Source organism: Peromyscus eremicus, chromosome 15, assembly GCF_949786415.1.
Source record: "Peromyscus eremicus chromosome 15, PerEre_H2_v1, whole genome shotgun sequence".
NCBI classification, from domain to species: Eukaryota; Metazoa; Chordata; class Mammalia; order Rodentia; family Cricetidae; genus Peromyscus; species Peromyscus eremicus.
This window is the reverse complement of record NC_081431.1, coordinates 15,902,166-15,920,967: the sequence shown is the minus strand read 5'-3', so window position 1 is coordinate 15,920,967 and position 18,802 is coordinate 15,902,166. Positions and strand designations below refer to the sequence as shown.

Below are 18,802 nucleotides of genomic sequence, written 5' to 3'. Positions count from 1 at the left end.
AAACACACACACTTTGGAAGCATCATAAAAAGCACGGAACTAAGATGGAAAAAGATGTAAGTTTGAATCCTGACCTCCAATGCTAAGGGCCTTTAGAGCTGCGTTTCCTCACCTGCTGTAAGGATTAAGTGTAACAGTTTAGTAAACTGAGTGGCTGCCATCTGTCTGTTATTGAATGACTAATTAGAGCCATCACATACAGGGGGCTAGGCAAGATGGCACACACCTGTGGTCAAGACCCTCGGAAAGCTGAGTGAGGTAGGAGTATATCAAGCTGACCTGAGCTATATAGAGATCAGCATGGCTTATAAAGCAAAATGCTTACACACAGGAGGAGGGTGTGGAGGCAGGGGACTGGGGAAACTGGGGGCACAGCTCAGCAGTAGAATCCTCTTCTAGCACACTTGAGCTTGAACCCCTTGATTCTACCTCCAGCAAGCGAACAAATGCAACATATGGCAACATGGATGGTCTCTTCACTGTTTGGTTGACTATTCTAATGAATGGGAAGCTATATTCCGTCACGTTATTATCTGCACATTTACTTATTTTATTTTGTGGTGCTGTTGACCAAATCCAGGACCTGTGTATCTCAGGCAGGCATTTTTATCACTGAGCTAGTGGTTATTTTTGTTGATTACTTGTCTATTTCTCCTCTTCCTCCTCCTCTTTTTCTGTTTCTCCTCTTCATCCCTTTTAGACTCAGGGTCCCACTATGTTGCTCAAGCTGTCCTTGAACTCCTAGGCTCAAGTGATTCTCCTGCCTCAGCGGCCAAGTGCCTTGTAGGTGTGCATCACTGCACCCAGTCTGGCCATTGATTTTGAAGGTTAACCCATTTAATGTCTAATTTCATATGCAAATCATAGATTGGCAAAATAAGAGAGTCCCTTAGAAACGACCCAATCTGAATTGTTTCCATGACAAGACTTTCGATCAAGCTCCTCTGTAAGTTTCGGCAAACCTAGACAATCACCATGGTTCCCAAGGTTCGTTCTCTCATTTGTTCTCTAGGAAGAAAAAAATGAGTTGGAAAAAAAATTTTTTAAGCCGGACATGGTGGTATACACCTTTAGTCCCAGCACTTGGGAGGCAGAGGCAAGTGGGTCTCTGGGTTCAAGGCCAGTCTGGTCTGCAAAGTGAGTTCCAGGACAGCCAGAAACCCAGTCTCAAAAAACCAAAAAATAAATAAAATTTTTTAGATAAAGGAAAAAAGTTAATTAGTGGCTGAAGGAGTATAAGAACAGGAGGAAGGGAGGAGTCTTGTGGAATGCTGTTTTCTGGCCGAGAAGTGGCCATTGCCCTCTTGAACTCTGATTCCTGCACAAGATTAGGCCTATCCACAGCCTGTCATCAAGGGTGAGCGGGTGAGTGGGTGATCAAAAGGCTCCATGTCTCCCTGAGTGTAGAGACCCACAGAGGTTTCCTAGTGAGAACTTACTCAGGGTCCAAGAATCTGAGCTTGCTTTATCCCAGCAGGGCTGCATAAGGAGATGATTTGACTACGGGTGTGGTTACCAGGTGTTTGGAAGGGTCTACACTTGGCTGTGCAGTGTGCTTTGATCTAGCAAGGGGGAGGTCTTTTGCCCTGCCCCTTGGCATTGTTATAAAAAGCCCTTCTGAATAAATGGAAGAGGCTGTTGGGTATTGACCTAGGTCCTCCCGAAGCTATTCTGTGTTTCTGTCTTTTTTTTCTCGTCAACTAGGTCTCTCGATCGAATATCTTCTTACCCCTCTCTCATAAAAACCCTTCAAAAGGTGGGAGCTGGCCTCCCACACCTGAGGATCACGGTTGTTCATGATTGCTGAGGGAGGGAGAGCATAGAGTGTAGTCTTTGGTAAACTGCCCATGTTCCTGTAAGTCACCCTAGTTAAACTCATTGCTTCATCAACAAAAAGACAGAGAAAAGAGAATAATTCTTTTTTTTTTCTAAGACAGGGTTTTTTGTTTGTTTGTTTGTTTGCTTTTTTTTTTTTTTTGAGGCAGGTTTTCTCTGTGTAACTTTGGAGCCTGTCCTGGAAGTCCCTCTATAGATCAGGCTGGCCTCGAACACACAGAGATAGATCTCCTGCCTCTGCCTCCCAAGTGCTGGGACTACAGTATGAAGACTGACTCTGATTATTTCTTCATTTTGTTTTGTTTGTTTTGAGACAGGGTCTCTCAACATAGCCCTGGATGTCCTGGAATTCACTAGGTAGACCAGGCTGTCCTAGAATTCAGAGATCCTACTTGCCTCTGCCTCTAGAGTCCTGAGTTTAAATGTGTGTGCCACCACATCTGGCTATTCTTAAGTTCAAAAAAATTACTTGGGATTTTAACAGCTTCATACCTGTATATAATCTATTCTAGTTACTCTCTCCCAATACTCTTCTCTTATTTCCTTCCTACCCCTACCAATCCCCCCTCCTCCCTCCTATTCCTTTCCCAAGTTCACGACTTTTGGTTTTGCTCTGTGACTGACTTAGTTTAACCAGGGCCATCTGCACGGCCATTGGATTGAAAATAACCAGTGGAGCCTGAAGGAGCTAGCTATGTTTTAATCTACATCTCATGCCGACTAGGCTGGGCTGGACCCTGCAGAGATCCACGTCCCCAGGCATGAAATCCAGATGCATTGCACTTGGAACTCTGACTCATGGTTTGCCAGAGCTCCCTTGTCTCAAGGATGCTGGCTTGTACTTAACACAGTCCTAGAAATTGATGCATAAAAATTCTAGCCAGGCATCATGCTATGCGTCTATAATCCCAGCACTCTGGAGGCAGGGGCTGTAGGATTGTTGAGTCCAAGTCTAGCCTGAATTACATCGTGAGAGCAGATCCTAAATCAAAATATAGACGGGGAGTGTAGCTCAGTGGTAGAGCTCTTACCTAGCTCACACAGGCTTAGGTTCCATCCCCAGCACTGTGTGTGGGGGCGGGGTATCTAGCTTATAGATTTGCAGTTCTGGCCATTTCTCACCTTTACTAGATGTTCACTCAATCCAGGGCTTTGTATTTGTTTTTCCAAAACACATAGCAAACCAAGCAAAGGAAAGATTACTTGGAGAACACACAATCTAAGTGTGAAGGGAGCTGTTCTGGAGGGAGATTTCCTGCAGGCCGGGGAAGCCAGATGACTCACAGTTGCCTCGAAGTCGAGAACAGTCTGTGCTGTGCAAACAGCCAGCTCCAGGCCTCTGGCTTCCTGTGCTGTACTGGGTTTGCCTCCACCATTCTGAGCGCCAGGCTGCTGAGATGTGGCACGCCGTAACAGATGGTTTTGCTGATGGGACGACCATCAGGTTCATCTCTTGTGACTGTGTGTAGGGCACTGTGAGTAGTGTGATGGGTGTGTGTGCGCATCTCAGCCACCCCCACACTCAGTGGCTTGATTGACACCCACTGATGGTCAAGTGTATCTGGGATGCTTTTGTTTTGTTTTTGTTTTTTGTTTGTTTGTTTGTTTGTTTTTTGAGACAGGGTTTCTCTGTGTAGTTTTGGTGCCTGTCCTGGATCTCACTCTGTAGACCAGGCGGGCCTCGAACTCACAGAGATCCACCTGCCTCTGCCTCCTAAGTGCTGGGATTAAAGGTGTGGGCTACCACTGCCCGGCTTGTTTCATTTTCTGTGGTTTCATTTGTTTCATTTTCAAAAGGCAATGTACATACTTCCCCCAACGTTGGTGTGTGACTCATGCTAATGCCATATTCTTCTGTGACTCTAATAGAATAATTCTAATTGCTATTGCTTCCCTTAACATAACTTAGATGCTAGAAAACTATGGCAAAGAATGGGAGAGATCGCTTAGCAATGAAGATCCTAACATAAGCTGAGTATACCAGCATGACCAGAATGTAAGCACTTGGGAGGTAGAGACAGGAGGATCGCTGCAAGTTAGTCTAGCCTGGGCTATGCAAAATGAGACCTTGTCTCAAAAAAACTCAGTCAGTAAAATGCTCGCCACACAGACATAGGACCTGAGTTCAGTGACAGAACTCATGCTTTTTGGGTTTTGTTCTTTTTAAAGCCAGGCATGGCTGTGCATACTTGTAATCCTAGTGCTGAGGAGGTGGAGGCAGGAGGATTCCTGGGGTTTAGCCTACTTGGTGAGCTCCAGGCCAGTGAGAAACCCTGCCTCAAGGTTTTTTATTTTTATTTAATTTGTTTGTTATATGTTTGCTTTGTTCGTCTTCTAAAGGAAAGAAAGAAGGGGCTTGGAGTTGGGTCTGTGGGGAGAAGAATCTGGGAAGAATTGGGGGGAGGGGAAAATTGTGATCAGAAGAGAATAGCTGGTATGAAAAAACTCTTTAAATTAAAAAAAAAAGGAAGCTGAGAGGTGGTGGTGGCTCACACCTTTAATCCCAGAACTCAGGAGGATCTCCATGAGTTCAAGGCCAGCCTGGTCTACAGAGTGAGTTCCAGGACAGCCAGAGCTACACAGTAAAACCCTGTCTCAAAAAACAAAAGCAAACAAAAAGAATAACACCTGAGAAAAATACTTGAGGTTAATCCATATACATAAGCAACCACAAATCAAGATAGGCTGGGCATGGAAGCGCACGCCTTTAACTCCAGCACTTGGGAGGCAGAGGCAGGTAGATCTCTGTGAGTTATAGGCCAGCCTGGTCTACATAGTGAGTTCCAGGCAGAGCCCGGGCTACACAATGAGACCCTGTCTTAAAAACAAACAAACACACAAAAAAACCCAAGATAAAAAGCAAAAGCTATTGTTATAGCTCAGTGGTAGAGCTCTTACACACAAGGTCTTGGTTCAATTTCCAGCAGCAATACATGAAATACCCAATACATGAAATTGACAAAGATTGTAAAGTTAGTCAATATTTGGTTTGTTTTACTGAGTCTTGCTGTTTAGTCCAGGCTAGCTTGAAATTCTCAATCCTCCTGCCTCAGCCTCCTGAGTTCTGGGATTATTGGTGTACGCCACTGGGCCTGGCTGGACTTACCAATGTTTTCTTGCTGTGGAGGCTTTGCCTTCCTATGGGAGCGATCAGCTTCGGGAAAATTACTCAATCACCCCCTGACTCAGTTTCCCCCACGTAAGAATGCAAAGCGGCAACAATTTTATTACTGCCACAGTGAAGTGATTTAGCATGTGACAGACATTTATTATTCTGCTTTGTCTCCTGCACATGCTTAAAAGCTATTAGTAAAGCCAGGCATCTAGTTCTTCAATAGAATCCTTGCCTGGTGTATATGAGGCCCCGGTGCCCAGTACTGAAAAATAAAAAGTATTCATACAATCACTCCAAATTGAAAAATATTAAACAGGTATGCCTGATTTCTTCAGACAGATAAGAAGTGGAGGGCGTTGCCTAATTTTTCTCCGGCTATAGAACGGATACAATCGGTATTATGCTTTTTACACAGTTAAAATACTGTCCTGCAAGCTGGCAGTGAATGGACACACCAAGACATCTCAGGATGTTCTCCTTGAGTCTCTCCCTTCCCAGCCAGTTGTTTAGGGAAAACTGACTGGGTTCTTGTTCTCTGCTACAGGCTTAATTGTACCCCTCCCCGATGGACGTTTTGAAATTCTAACCTCTAGGACTTCCAGAACGTGACCTCGCTCCAAAATGTTGCAAATGTAGCTAGCTAAGATTGCTAGGCCTTGTGGAAGCCAGGGGACTGTGAGTGTAGTCACCTTGAGCTACATAGGAAGAGCCCATCTGAAATAATTCATAGTAAAATCCTTAAAACTGGGGGAAGGCCAGGTGATGATGGCGCACGCCTTTAATCCCAGCACTCAGGCGGATCTCTGTGAGTTCGAAGCCAGACTGGTCTGCAGAGTGAGTTCCAGGACAGGCCCCAAAGCTACATGGAGAAATCTTGTCTGGGGCGGGTGGGGAAGAACTGAGGTATGTGGGGGGAGTAATAGGTCAGGTACAGCACCAACCTAGAGGCTTGAGGCCCAGGATTCATTCCCCAGCACTTAACATTAATTAATAGCTAATTAATCGGGACCTGAATTTTCATTGTCTGAAAAAAATTTACAGGGTGCCAGATATGGTAGCACATGCCTTTATTCCTGGAATTGAGGAGGCAGAGGCAGGCAGAGCTCTGTGTTCGAGACCAGCCTGGTCTACATAGAGTTCCCAGCCAGTTAGGGTTACATGGTGAGATCCTCTCCAATAAATAAATAAATAAATAAGTAAGTAAATAAGTAAGTAAGTAAATAAGTAAGTAAGTAAGTAAATAAGTAAGTAAGTAAATAAGTAAGTAAGTAAATAAGTAAGTAAGTAAGTAAATAAGTAAGTAAGTAAATAAGTAAGTAAGTAAGTAAATAAGTAAGTAAGTAAGTAAATAAGTAAGTAAGTAAGTAAATAAGTAAGTAAGTAAGTAAATAAGTAAGTAAATAAGTAAGTAAGTAAGTAAGTAAGTAAGTAAGTAAATAAGTAAGTAAGTAAGTAAATAAGTAAGTAAGTAAATAAGTAAGTAAGTAAATAAGTAAGTAAGTAAGTAAATAAGTAAATAAGTAAATAAGTAAGTAAATAAGTAAGTAAGTAAATAAGTAAGTAAGTAAATAAGTAAGTAAGTAAATAAGTAAGTAAGTAAATAAGTAAATAAGTAAGTAAGTAAATAAGTAAGTAAGTAAATAAGTAAGTAAGTAAATAAGTAAGTAAGTAAATAAGTAAGTAAGTAAATAAGTAAGTAAATAAGTAAGTAAATAAGTAAGTAAGTAAATAAGTAAGTAAATAAGTAAGTAAGTAAGTAAATAAGTAAGTAAGTAAATAAGTAAGTAAGTAAGTAAATAAGTAAGTAAGTAAGTAAATAAGTAAGTAAGTAAGTAAATAAGTAAGTAAGTAAGTAAATAAGTAAGTAAATAAGTAAATAAGTAAGTAAGTAAGTAAGTAAGTAAGTAAGTAAGTAAGTAAGTAAATAAGTAAGTAAGTAAGTAAGTAAGTAAATAAGTAAGTAAGTAAGTAAATAAGTAAGTAAGTAAATAAGTAAGTAAGTAAATAAGTAAGTAAGTAAGTAAATAAGTAAATAAGTAAGTAAATAAGTAAGTAAGTAAATAAGTAAGTAAGTAAATAAGTAAGTAAGTAAATAAGTAAATAAGTAAATAAGTAAGTAAGTAAATAAGTAAGTAAGTAAATAAGTAAGTAAGTAAATAAGTAAATAAGTAAATAAGTAAGTAAGTAAATAAGTAAGTAAGTAAATAAGTAAGTAAGTAAATAAGTAAGTAAGTAAATAAGTAAGTAAGTAAATAAGTAAGTAAGTAAATAAGTAAGTAAGTAAATAAGTAAGTAAATAAGTAAGTAAGTAAATAAGTAAGTAAATAAGTAAGTAAGTAAATAAGTAAGTAAGTAAATAAGTAAGTAAGTAAATAAGTAAGTAAGTAAATAAGTAAGTAAGTAAATAAGTAAGTAAGTAAATAAGTAAGTAAGTAAATAAGTAAGTAAGTAAGTAAATAAGTAAGTAAGTAAGTAAATAAGTAAGTAAGTAAGTAAATAAGTAAGTAAGTAAGTAAATAAGTAAGTAAGTAAGTAAATAAGTAAGTAAGTAAATAAGTAAGTAAATAAGAAAGTAAACAAGAAAGTAAACAAGAAAGTAAACAAGAAAGTAAACAAGAAAGTAAACAAGAAAGTAAACAAGAAAGTAAACAAGAAAGTAAACAAGAAAGTAAACAAGAAAGTAAACAAGAAAGTAAACAAGAAAGTAAACAAGAAAGTAAACAAGAAAGTAAACAAGAAAGTAAACAAGAAAGTAAACAAGAAAATAAACAAGAAAATAAACAAGAAAATAAACAAGAAAATAAACAAGAAAATAAATTTTAAAAAAATAGCATACTGGGATCTTAGAAGAACTTTTAAAAAGCCACTATTCAGGGTACAAACTGGAGGAAGGCTCTGGCCAGCCCCTATACACAGCCACACAGCAAGGGGAATTCTGAGGCGGAAGTAGATTCAGAGGAGTACTTGGAGGGAAGAAGGCAGAATGGCCTGCCACAGACTCTTTTGCAAAGGCCTTAAGGAAATCTCTTGATTCTGTGTGTGTGTGTACATGTAGTGTCTGTGCATGTTTGCATGAGTATGAGAGCGTGTGTGTACTTGTGTCTGTACAGACACAAGGTTGATAGTGGGAATCTTCTGAGATTGCTCTTCCACATTATTCTTTGGAGGCAAGGTCTCCCAGTCAAATCCAAAATTTGCCCACATGGCTAATCTCCATAGCCAGCTTGCTCTGGGGATCCCCGTCTCCTCCTTCAAAGGCTGGATTTATAGGTGAGCTACCATAGCTACCCAGTAGTCAAATTTATGTAGGTTCTGGGGGCCTGAACTCTGGACTTCTTGCTTTCATAGCAAACACTTCAACTACTACAGTGGTGTGTAGGACAAACTGGGAAAATCCAAACCCAAGGCTAGGCTATGTGAGACCTTGTTTTAAAAACAAAGGAGGACTGATCTCCATAGTATATAAAGAACTCAAGAAACAAGACATCAAAATACTGAACAATCCAATTTAAAAATGTGCTAAAGAGCTAAACAGAATTCTCAAAAGAACAACCTCAAACGGCTGAAAGACATTTAATGAAATGCTCAACATCCTTAGTCATCAGAAATACAAATCAAAACAACTCTGAGATACCACCTTACACCTGTCAGAATGGCTATGATCAAAAACACTAATGACAGTCTATGTTGGAGAGGATGCAGAGCAAAGGAAACACTCCTCCACTGTTGGTGGGAGTGCAAACTTGTACAACCACTGTGAAAATCATTATGGCGGTTTCTCAGAAAATTGGGAATCAATCTACCTCAAGACCCAGCCATACCACTCTTGGGCATATACCCAAGGAATCATACCACAAAGATACATGCTCAACTATGTTCATAGCAGTATTATTTACAATAGTCAGAACCTGGAAACAACCTAGATTCCTGTCAACTGAAGAATGGATTAAGAAAATGTGGTACATATACACAATGGAGTACTACTCAGCAGAGAAAAACAATGACAGCATGAAATTTGCAGGCAAATGGATGGAACTAGAAAATATCATCCTGAGTGAGGTAACCCAACCCAGAAGGACAAACATGGTATGTACTCACTCATAAGTGTATTCTAGATATAAAGTAAAGAACAATCAGACTGCAACCCACAGAACCAGGGAGACTACATAGCAGGGGGGACCCTAGGATGACTGTGGCTTATAATAAGTTTTTGTTTTACTCAATCACTGGGCAAGCTTCAGTGAAACATTTCACTATTAGGATAAGAATTTGTACTGTGTCAATCTGATAATAGAAAAAAAAAAGAGGTCTAAAGACACAGCTCTGTAGCTGGAGTTTTCTCCAGTCCCACAGCTGCTCAGACCTAAATAAACACACAGAGGCTCATATTAATTACTAACGGTATGGCCTAATGGCTCAGACTTCTTGCTAGCTAGATCTTACATCTTAAATTAACCCATTTCTCTACATCTATATCTTGCCACGTGGCTCATGGCTTACCAGTATCTTTTCATCTTGCTTCTCATGGTAGCAGCTGGCTGTGTCTCCTGATTCAGCCTTCCTGTTCCCAGAATTCTCTTCTCTGCTTGTCCCGCCTATACTTCCTGCCTAGCTACTGGCCAATCAGCATTTTATTAACCAAATCAGAGCAACACATTCACAGCATACAGAGGGATATCCACAGCACAGCTCAGTTGGTAGAGTGCTTGCTTAGCATATACAAAGTCCTGGGTTTGATCTCCAGTAACCCATAGGTGCAGCTGCTCATACCTAAAATTCCAGCACTCCAGGGGTAGAAGTAGGAGGAAATCTAGATAATTCTCAGCTACATAGAGAGTTCAAGGCCAGCCTGGGCAACACAAAACACTGCCTAAACAAATAACAAACACTTAAAACCTATAAGAAACCCTCAGTAATAAAAATGAAGAAACCTAAAATCAGGGTTAGTAACACACATGGGACTCTGATAAGGCCCTGGGCATCTTAGGGGGATTTCCCCTTAGTATTGTAAATTGTCAAGTCATTCATGTTTCCTTCCTTAAACAACAGTTCCTGGGTACAAAGACACAGTGTAAGGATGGACAAATGACTTGTCTGTCCTCCACTGAACAGAGCTTGCTAATCAGGCCATCTACCTACAGTAACACGAGGAGCTTGTACTGAATCTCCCAGAGAGCTGAGGGCACTAAGAACCATTCAGCTGGAGAGTAGACCCCGTGCTTTAGCATGCATTCCAAGCCTCATTGCCCAGCAGGTTATAGCCGTGGGCAGGCCAGGCAGTGCTTCCAACTGTCCCAGGGAAAAGAGTTCAAACTGACCTTCATGCCAGTTTTACCCATTCAGTCCATATTGCTCCACCTTCCTGGGGAGGAAGTTCCATCTCCTGACTGCCAATCACTGAAACAGGTCTTATGGTTACTATAGCTCCTACAAGACAATCAAGAATCCTGTGTCACTGAAAGAGGAGGGATACAGATCAGGATAACAGAGGGTTTCAATCATCTAGCATTTTAATATGACAGTTTTTTTTCCTTTTGGTAGTACCGAGTATTAAACCTAGGCATACTAGGCAAACACTCTACTGCCAAGCCCTCTTTTTTACTTTTTTAGACTTTTTTTTTTTTTTTTGGTTTTTCAAGACAGGGTTTCTCTGTGTAGCTTTGTGCCTTTCCTGGAACTCACTTGGTAGCCCAGGCTGGCCTCGAACTCACAAAGATCTGCCTGCCTCTGCCTCCCGAGTGCTGGGATTAAAGGCATGCACCACCACCGCCCAGCTAGACTTGTTTTTTTAATGTGTTTGAATGTTTGCCTGCCTGTATGTATGTACACCATGTGCATGTAGTACTTAGAGAAGCCTGCAGAGGGCATCAGAAAAACTAGAACTGGAGTAACTAGACCATTGTGAAATGCCATATGAGTGCTGGATACTGGATCCAGGTCCTGTGCAAAAGCTTTAAAAAGTGCTTTGAACTGCTGGTCCCTAATAAAACATTTCTTTTTAAAGGAAAAAAAAAAGCATAGAGAGACTAAATAGGTGCAGCCATTTTTGGAAAGTACAATCTGTTGCAATGGGTTCCTTGAAAAATATTTGAGATTTATTTCATAGTTCCTATATGTTTTAAAATTTAATAGATTTCATTATATAGTATTAGGGGGCTAGAGAGATGGCTCAGTGGTTAAGAGCACTGGCTGCTCTTCCAGAGGTCCTGAGTTCAATTCTCAGCAACCACATAGTGGCTCACAACCATCTGTAATGAGATCTAGCGCCCTCTTTTGGCATTCAGGCATATATGCAGGCAGAACAGTGTATATATATATAATCTTCTAAAAATATATATATAATATTAGCTCATTATTAAATGATTAAAAGAATATGAGTTAAGCCTGATAGTATATACTTGTAGTCGTAGTACTAGGTAGACCGAGGGAGGATTACTGTGAGTTCAAAGCCAACCTGAGGGCTGAAGAGATGTCTTGGTGATTAAGAGCCCTGGATACTCTTCCAGAGGTCCTGAGTTCAATTCCCAGCACCCACACAGCAGCTCATAACCATCTATAACTTGTTCAATGGGACCTAATACTCTTCTTTTTTTTTTTTTTTCCGAGACAGGGTTTCTTTGTGTAATAGCCCAGGCTTTCCTAGAACTCATCCTGTAGACCAGGCTGGCCTCAAACTCAGAGATTCACCTGCCTCTGCCTCCCAAGTACTGGGATTAAAGGCGTGTGCCACCACTGCCCATCAATACCATCTTCTAATGTGCAGACATACATGTGTGCATACATGAAAACACCCAAACACATAAAAGACAAAGCCAGACTGGGTTTCCTAGTAAGTTCTAGGCAAGCCTGGGCTACATATCTTATCTCACACACACACCCCCCAAAAAAGCAGCAACAAAATACAGTTGAACAGAGTGGCACACACTTGAGGACCAGGAGTTCAGTAGTTCAGGTTGGCCTGATACTTGCTGTAACAGGAATCTTAAAAGTTCTTATTAATAAGATCAAACCTGGACCAGGTATTGGGGTGAATTCTGGGAGATCAGAGAGACAGAACAAGCCACAGCTAAACCTCACCTGGCCAACTTCTCAGCTGATCTTGTTTCCTCAGACTGGAAGCCTCTGTGTCCTCATATCCAAATCGCTCTCAGCTGAACTGTGCTGCTAGAAGCCTGAAAGCTTAACCAGCCAAAGGCTTCTAGTTTCTGGTCCTCACGCCTTATATACCTTTCTGCTTTCTGCCATCACTCCCTGGGATTAAACGCTTGCTTTCTGGGATTAAAGGCGTGTTGAGTCACTATGCCTGTCTGTATCCTTGAACACATGGATTTCTGCCTCTGGAATGCTAGGCTTAAAGGCGTGTGCTACCACTACCTATCCTCATGTTTAATATTGTGGCTGTTCTGTGCACAGCCAATATGCACAATATTTTGGGGAACACAATACCACAACTTGCTAGATAGTCCAGGCTAATTTCAAACTGAAAGGCAATCCTCCTCCGTCGGCCTCTTGAGTGCTGAAATAAGCATGACTGTAGCACGAATTCTAATTGGTCTTAATAATAAAAACCTGGAGTCAGATATCGGGGTGAAGCGGAAAGATGAGAGAAGCAGAGCAACCACTAGAAAGACTTTTTTTTTTTTTAAACAAGCTAGGTGCACACTGTCCAGCCTTCAAAGATGCTTTATTTCTTTTATTACATTTTTAAAATGGGAGAGGGCTGGAGAGGTGTCTCAGAAGTTAGGAACACTTGTTGCTCTTGCGGAGGGCCTGGGTTCTTCTATTCCCAGCACCCAAATGTTGGCTTACAACCATCTGTAACTCTAGACCTAGGGGACCTGACACACTCCTCTGACCTCCCAGGACACCAGGCATGCACGTGGTGCACACACGTATGCATACATGCAGGTAAAACATTCATACACATACATAATAAAACTAATAAATCTTAAAAAATAAAATGGGATTGGAACATCAGTGTGTACGTGGAGGTCTGAGGACCAGCTCTCAGGAGTTGATCCTCTACCATGTGAGTCCCAGGGATCAAACTCAAACTCAGGTCATCGGGCTTGATAGCAGACATCTTCATCCCATGGGTCATCTTACCAGTCCCTCGAAGATGCCTTCTACACACCAATCCTACCTGTTATCACAAGACCTAGACAGGGATGGGCCAAGTCACCCAATACAAACCTATCTTATGAGAAAGTGTTGACTAGCTCTGTACACTCACTGATGGTCATTTTGTACACATGGTGGGATGTGAACGGTTAAAACACCATATTAAAATAATGTCAACAACACAGTGCAATGCAGTCTGGGTTCTTCCCCCTGTGAGAGGACCAGATTGCAGATTGTTAGCTTGAGGGAAAGATCCTGACTTGAAGGACAATTTCCTCTTAAGAATGCTTGGGTTTAGAGAATGAGAGAGCCACATTCCAACTCCAAAGCCAGCTTTAATTTTTAATTGCATTGGTACTACAAAGAGACTATTTGCATTATATGTCTGTAGAGAACAGCAGGAACAAACATTTAGGATGATTTATGAAATTTTATCCTGTTGGAGATGTGATATACCAATAGGCCAATTTACTCCTTTTCTTGAGACATTTTTTTTGGATGATTTGTCCTTTTTCTTCACATGTCTCATTTGTCCAGTGGTCTTCAGATTCCTTAGCTGGATGCTTTCATTCTCTTGGAAAGGCAAAAGCAAACCCTGCCCCAACCATGGCACTGCTTGCCATGCATTTTGGCTGTGGAGTCGGTGAAAGGTCAAACACGGAATGTTATGTATAACTGTGTGGCAAGCTACCATGCTTTGCTGTAACAAATTAACCTAAATTGTGTCTGTTACTGATTTAAGAAGCAGACTTTCTTAACTCAGAATTGTTTGTTTTTCCCGTCAGGTTTTGCCATGTCATTATTTCAGAAAGCAGATTGTAATCCTTCCTGTTTTCGGTTCAAAGACACTGTAAACATATCAGCAAAAAGGGAACTGTGTCTAAAATGTTCAGAGACTGAATTTTTAGACACGGTAAATTTCCCTCTCAAGCAGGGAATAGGCCTTGGGGAAAATTGTGTGCATATATAACTATATATAATATGGTACAATAGACACAGTTTTAATGGTTTTTGCAGTGACCCACTGCTTTCTTGGATGCTAGTTATCAAATATGAACAGTAAAAACAAGTTGGTTTGGGGCATAATTTAGTTCCATTTTAAGTGACAAGATTTAAGATCTCAGCCATGAAGCTTTTCATTCTGTCTACTAATTCAGGTTATATGTCAATAGTTACTAAGATCAGTACAAATAGTTCCAAAAATAAAAGACCATGGGCTGAAGAGATGACTCAGTGGTTAAGAGTGCTTGCTGTTCTTCTAGAGGTCCTGAGTTCATTTTCCAGCACCCACACTGAGTGCCCCTCCCCCAACTGCTTTAACATCAGCTCTAGGGGATCCTATACCCTTCTTTGATCTCCAGACATCCACACACATACATATACCCAGGCACATTAATAAAAATAAATCTTGCCGGGTGGTGGTAGCTCACACCTTTAATCCCAGCACTCAGGAGGCAGAGGCAGGCAGATCTCTGAGTTTGAGGCTAGCCTGATCTACAAAAAGAGTTCCAGGATAGCTAGAACTGTTAACACAGAGAAACCCTGTCTCAAAACTAAATAATAAATCTTTAAAAAAGTAAAGGATCTATGAAGCTCTTTTAAGTTGAGAATGTTTTGTTTATTTGGAGACAGAATCTCACTATATTATCCAGGTTGGTCTTGAACTCAGTCTCATCTTCTAAGTAGCTAGGACCACTGGGATATGTCTCCAATGATACTTATTTATTACTTTTTAAATGTTCATCGAAAAGGTGGACTTCCTTCCTGACTTGATTGATGCATTGACACCCATAGAAGGGTCAACTGAAGGTCAAAAAAGTCAGCCCTTTCAAAGCCACTCTTAAAATCAAAGAGTACGTGCTTAATTCCAGGAGCCATCTTTAGCGTCATGATTAAAAATTTACACACAATGCTTTGCTATAATTAGGCATAACACTTCATTACATTAAAAGCCACCTCCAGCTGCCCTAGCCTATAATGGTCTGTTTGTTCATTCATGTGATAATTGTATATTACCACCTCCTTATTTCATAAGCATATAGGAGCTTAATAAAGGCTTTTAAGTATGTGAATGCAATTCTTTTACCTCCTTACAGTGCATGTTTTGAAAGTCTAACCCCCATTATTGCCATGCTATACTACTGCCCCCACTCCATAAAAGGGAAGGCCATTGCTATATAAACTACTTACGTCCAAGTAAGTGGCTTTGACAATGATCTTCAAGTTCTGTTCCTCCTTTATAGACAATTTTCAGAGATCCTTCTGGAATACTCAGCCTCCTAAATCTACTCGCCACCTGTTGCTAGCCTTCCTTGTAGTCCTTTGGCTCTAGACCGATCTATTTGCTTCTCATCAACCTTCTCCTTCAGATGGATGAAAGGTGCATCCTACTCTCTTCATGGCTGCTGTCCCTGGGCACTCAGCCAAGCCTGGGAAGGACCTTTAGGTGTCCCAGCTTTCCTGATGAAGGGACTCTGGCTACTGTGCTCATTGGTTCTAAAGTTGAACAGATTATTAGCAAAGTGTCCTTTTCACTCTCCCCCTCACCGCTCAAGGGAAAAGGTCTTCTCAAGAAGTGAGAAGTTGGGGGGAGGGAGCACGGAGAGATGGCTCAGCAGTTAAGGACACTGGCTGCTCTTCCAGAGGTCCTGAGTTCAATTTTCCAGCAACCGCATGGTGGCTCACAACCAGCTATGGTGGGATCTGATACTGTCTTTGGCATAAAGGTATACATGCAGATAGGGCACTCATACACATAAAATAAGTAAATCTTTTTTAAAAAAATGCAAAACAAAGTAAATGTAAATACAAAAGTGAGAAGCAGGGGCTGGAGAGATGGTTCAACAGTTAAGAGCACTGGCTTCTCTTTCAGAGGACTGAGATTCAATTCCCAGCACCCACATGATGGCTTACAACTACCTGTAACTCCAGTCCCAGGGGATGCAACAATCTCTTCTGTCTTCTGTGGGCATTTCACACATGTGGGACTCCATGTGACTTATTCAGAAATCTCTGGAGTTTTTATCTTCAGGTACCCCATAACAGAACCACACAATCGCTTGAGCCTGCTCCTACCCTACGGAGTATATTCTATGCTTTCACCCTCTTTAAGTAAATCTATATTTCATTGCGGCTGCTCTGCATCATGCTCAATTCTTTCTTTGAGCTGCAAAGAACCTAGACATTGCATCATGGGATGCCCTGAGACCACTTTAGCTACAGAAGGTTTTTTATTTTGTCTCACAGTTTAAGGGTACAGTGCATCTCGGCAGGGAAGGCATGGTGGCAGGGGTGTGGGGCAGTAGATCACATCATATCCACTGTCAGAGAGCGGAGAGCAACGAAGACCAATGGTCAGCTCATTTCTTGCCTTTTAGTCAGTGTAGGACCCCAGCCCAGAGTCTGGTGATGCCCACATTGAGGGGGAGTCTTCCCTCTTGAGTTAAACTTTCCCGGAAACACTTTTTTTCCCCCCAAGACAGGGTTTCTTTGTGTATCCTTGGCTGTACTGGAACTTACTCTATAGACCAGGCTGGCCTCGAACTCGGAGATCTCCTGCTTCTCCTTCCCAAGTGCTGGGATTAAAGGCGTGCACCACCACTGCCCAGCTCCTAGAAACACTCTTACATACACACCCAGCAGTGTATTTTCATGGTGATTCTAAACCTCAGCAAGTACCAGGTATGGTAGGATACACCTTTAATCTCCACATTCGAGAGGTAGAGGCAGGAGAATCTCTGTGTGTTGGAGGCCAGCCTGGTGGTCTACAGAGTGAGTTCCAGGACAACCAGGGCTACATAATGAAACCCTGTCTTAAAAAAAAAAAAAAGATAAATCCCAACAAGTTGACATTAAAGATTAGCCATTACACCCCAGAATTCCCTTTCTATGCTGTCAAAGCTCTTAACAGAAATCAGATTATTATTTTTATGTATTTTCTATGTCAGAAGTCCCAGGAGGGCATTGAGAAGACCATGGAGGAGTGTTGCGCTAGAATAGAAGACTGCGGAGCTGAAGAAGAGTGATGCCATAGAAGTACCAGCAACGTCCGCTAACCAGCTTTAATCTGCGGGATCTCTTGATCCGTGGTGGTTACTTGCTCCCAGACAGCACCTCTTTTTTTCTTGAACTTTATTGCAGTCCTGGATCACTGTCTGCTTGGACTGCTTCACGTCCTCCTGATTCTCCTCCTTCATCTTGAAGCGTGTGGTGGCAAGCTTCTCCTCCTTCACAGTCAGTGTTCTGAGTGAGTTTTCTTCAGTCTGCGGTTTCCTTCGTTCTATGAATCACTTTCAATCTGGTCCTCCGAGTTCAGGCTCTCCTTCAAGATGCTGCTTAGTTTCTCCCTGTTATCGGCAAGGTCCTGGATTTTCTTTTGATATACCTGCACCTCTAGCTGACAGCGAGGCACGCCATCCTATAGAGTCTCTATAGAGTTCATACTTCTCCAGCAATTCTTGCCGGGAATTCTGGAGCTTCTGGACAGTGTCTTTCACCTTCGCGGGAGAGTTCACAACTTTGCTTTTCAACCAGTCTTGAATTTCTTTCAAAGAAACCACTGACAACTTTAGTTCATTCAAACACTTATTTTTTTCTGAAATAATCTGATTTCTTTTGAGCAATTCCCTCCTGCAGCACTGCCATTTTCTGCCTAAACTCCTGGGTCAGCAAGTGCTGCAGCTCCTGAACGTCACCCAGAAGCTGCCCAACTCTTCTGCTCTGCAACTGGAACTGACTCGAGTTTCTCCAGTTTCGTTAACGCTTCCTGGTGCGCACGGTTTAACTGCTGCATTTTGTCCATAGAGGACTTATTTTGCAAAAGAAATTCTCCATACATCTCCTGGAATGCTTCTCTGAAGTGAATAAAGTTGATAATGCCACTCAAAAACTGAACCATCCGTTGGGCTTTTGGATACAGAATATCAGAGATCGCAAAGTCATTCACTCAGCAGATGGGCATAAAGGAGTCCAGATGAAAGAATAAATTGTTGATTGGTAAAAAGCCCTGCATTATATGTGGATACATGACTTCTATGTTCACCAGCATCATGTAGAAGTGCTCCAGCCGGATCCCATACACTATTGTAAGATCATGTACAATACCTCAGGCTTTGGGTTTGGATAGAGATCGTTCTTAGAGAGGTTTTTGTCCTCGGCTCTCATGAGTAATTCATTGAGAATATAAATCCCAATCTTGGCTACATTGTATCTAAGGAACGACAAAGTCTCCATTCTGGGAGTCTCGTCCTCTGCAAACCCAGGAAAGGCTTGGCAAGGTCCTTCTGAGGTCCCAGCTCCGAAGAGCGGAGACAAGCGAGGCAACTAACCAAAACTACCAATCACTGCCACTTTGCAAACCAGCCACAAATATGCATCTTTTAATATAGGTGTTTTAGGTTAGATATTGATTCAGACTGGAAATCAAGCCAAAGACTTCTGTCTTGGCTGTGTGTGTGTGTGTCTCCGGGGGGTGGGGGTGGGGGTGGGGAATTGAAATGGAACTTGGCTTTCTGGCATAAACAGCTAGAAAACTGGACACATACAGGAAGCAACTGTATTCCAACGAGGACCCATAGTTAGTGCCAAGTATGATCTCTGAGATGGAACCAGTAAGATAAACCCTACAATCTCCCCAGCCTTTGCCTGAGGGCAGATTTTGAAATGCTAAGGCGAGGGGCAGGAGCAAATGCACAACCCAAAGAGTTGAAGACACAAAGACCAGAGGGCCTT

The 18,802-nt window shown here is 41.5% G+C and overlaps 1 pseudogene; it reads right to left on the bottom strand.

Annotated features, from left to right (window-relative positions):
* Window positions 1-17,123: 17,123 nt before the first annotated feature.
* On the bottom strand, window positions 17,124-18,443 carry LOC131925684 (kinetochore protein Nuf2-like; annotated as a pseudogene).
* Between the last annotated feature and the right edge of the window lie 359 nt (window positions 18,444-18,802).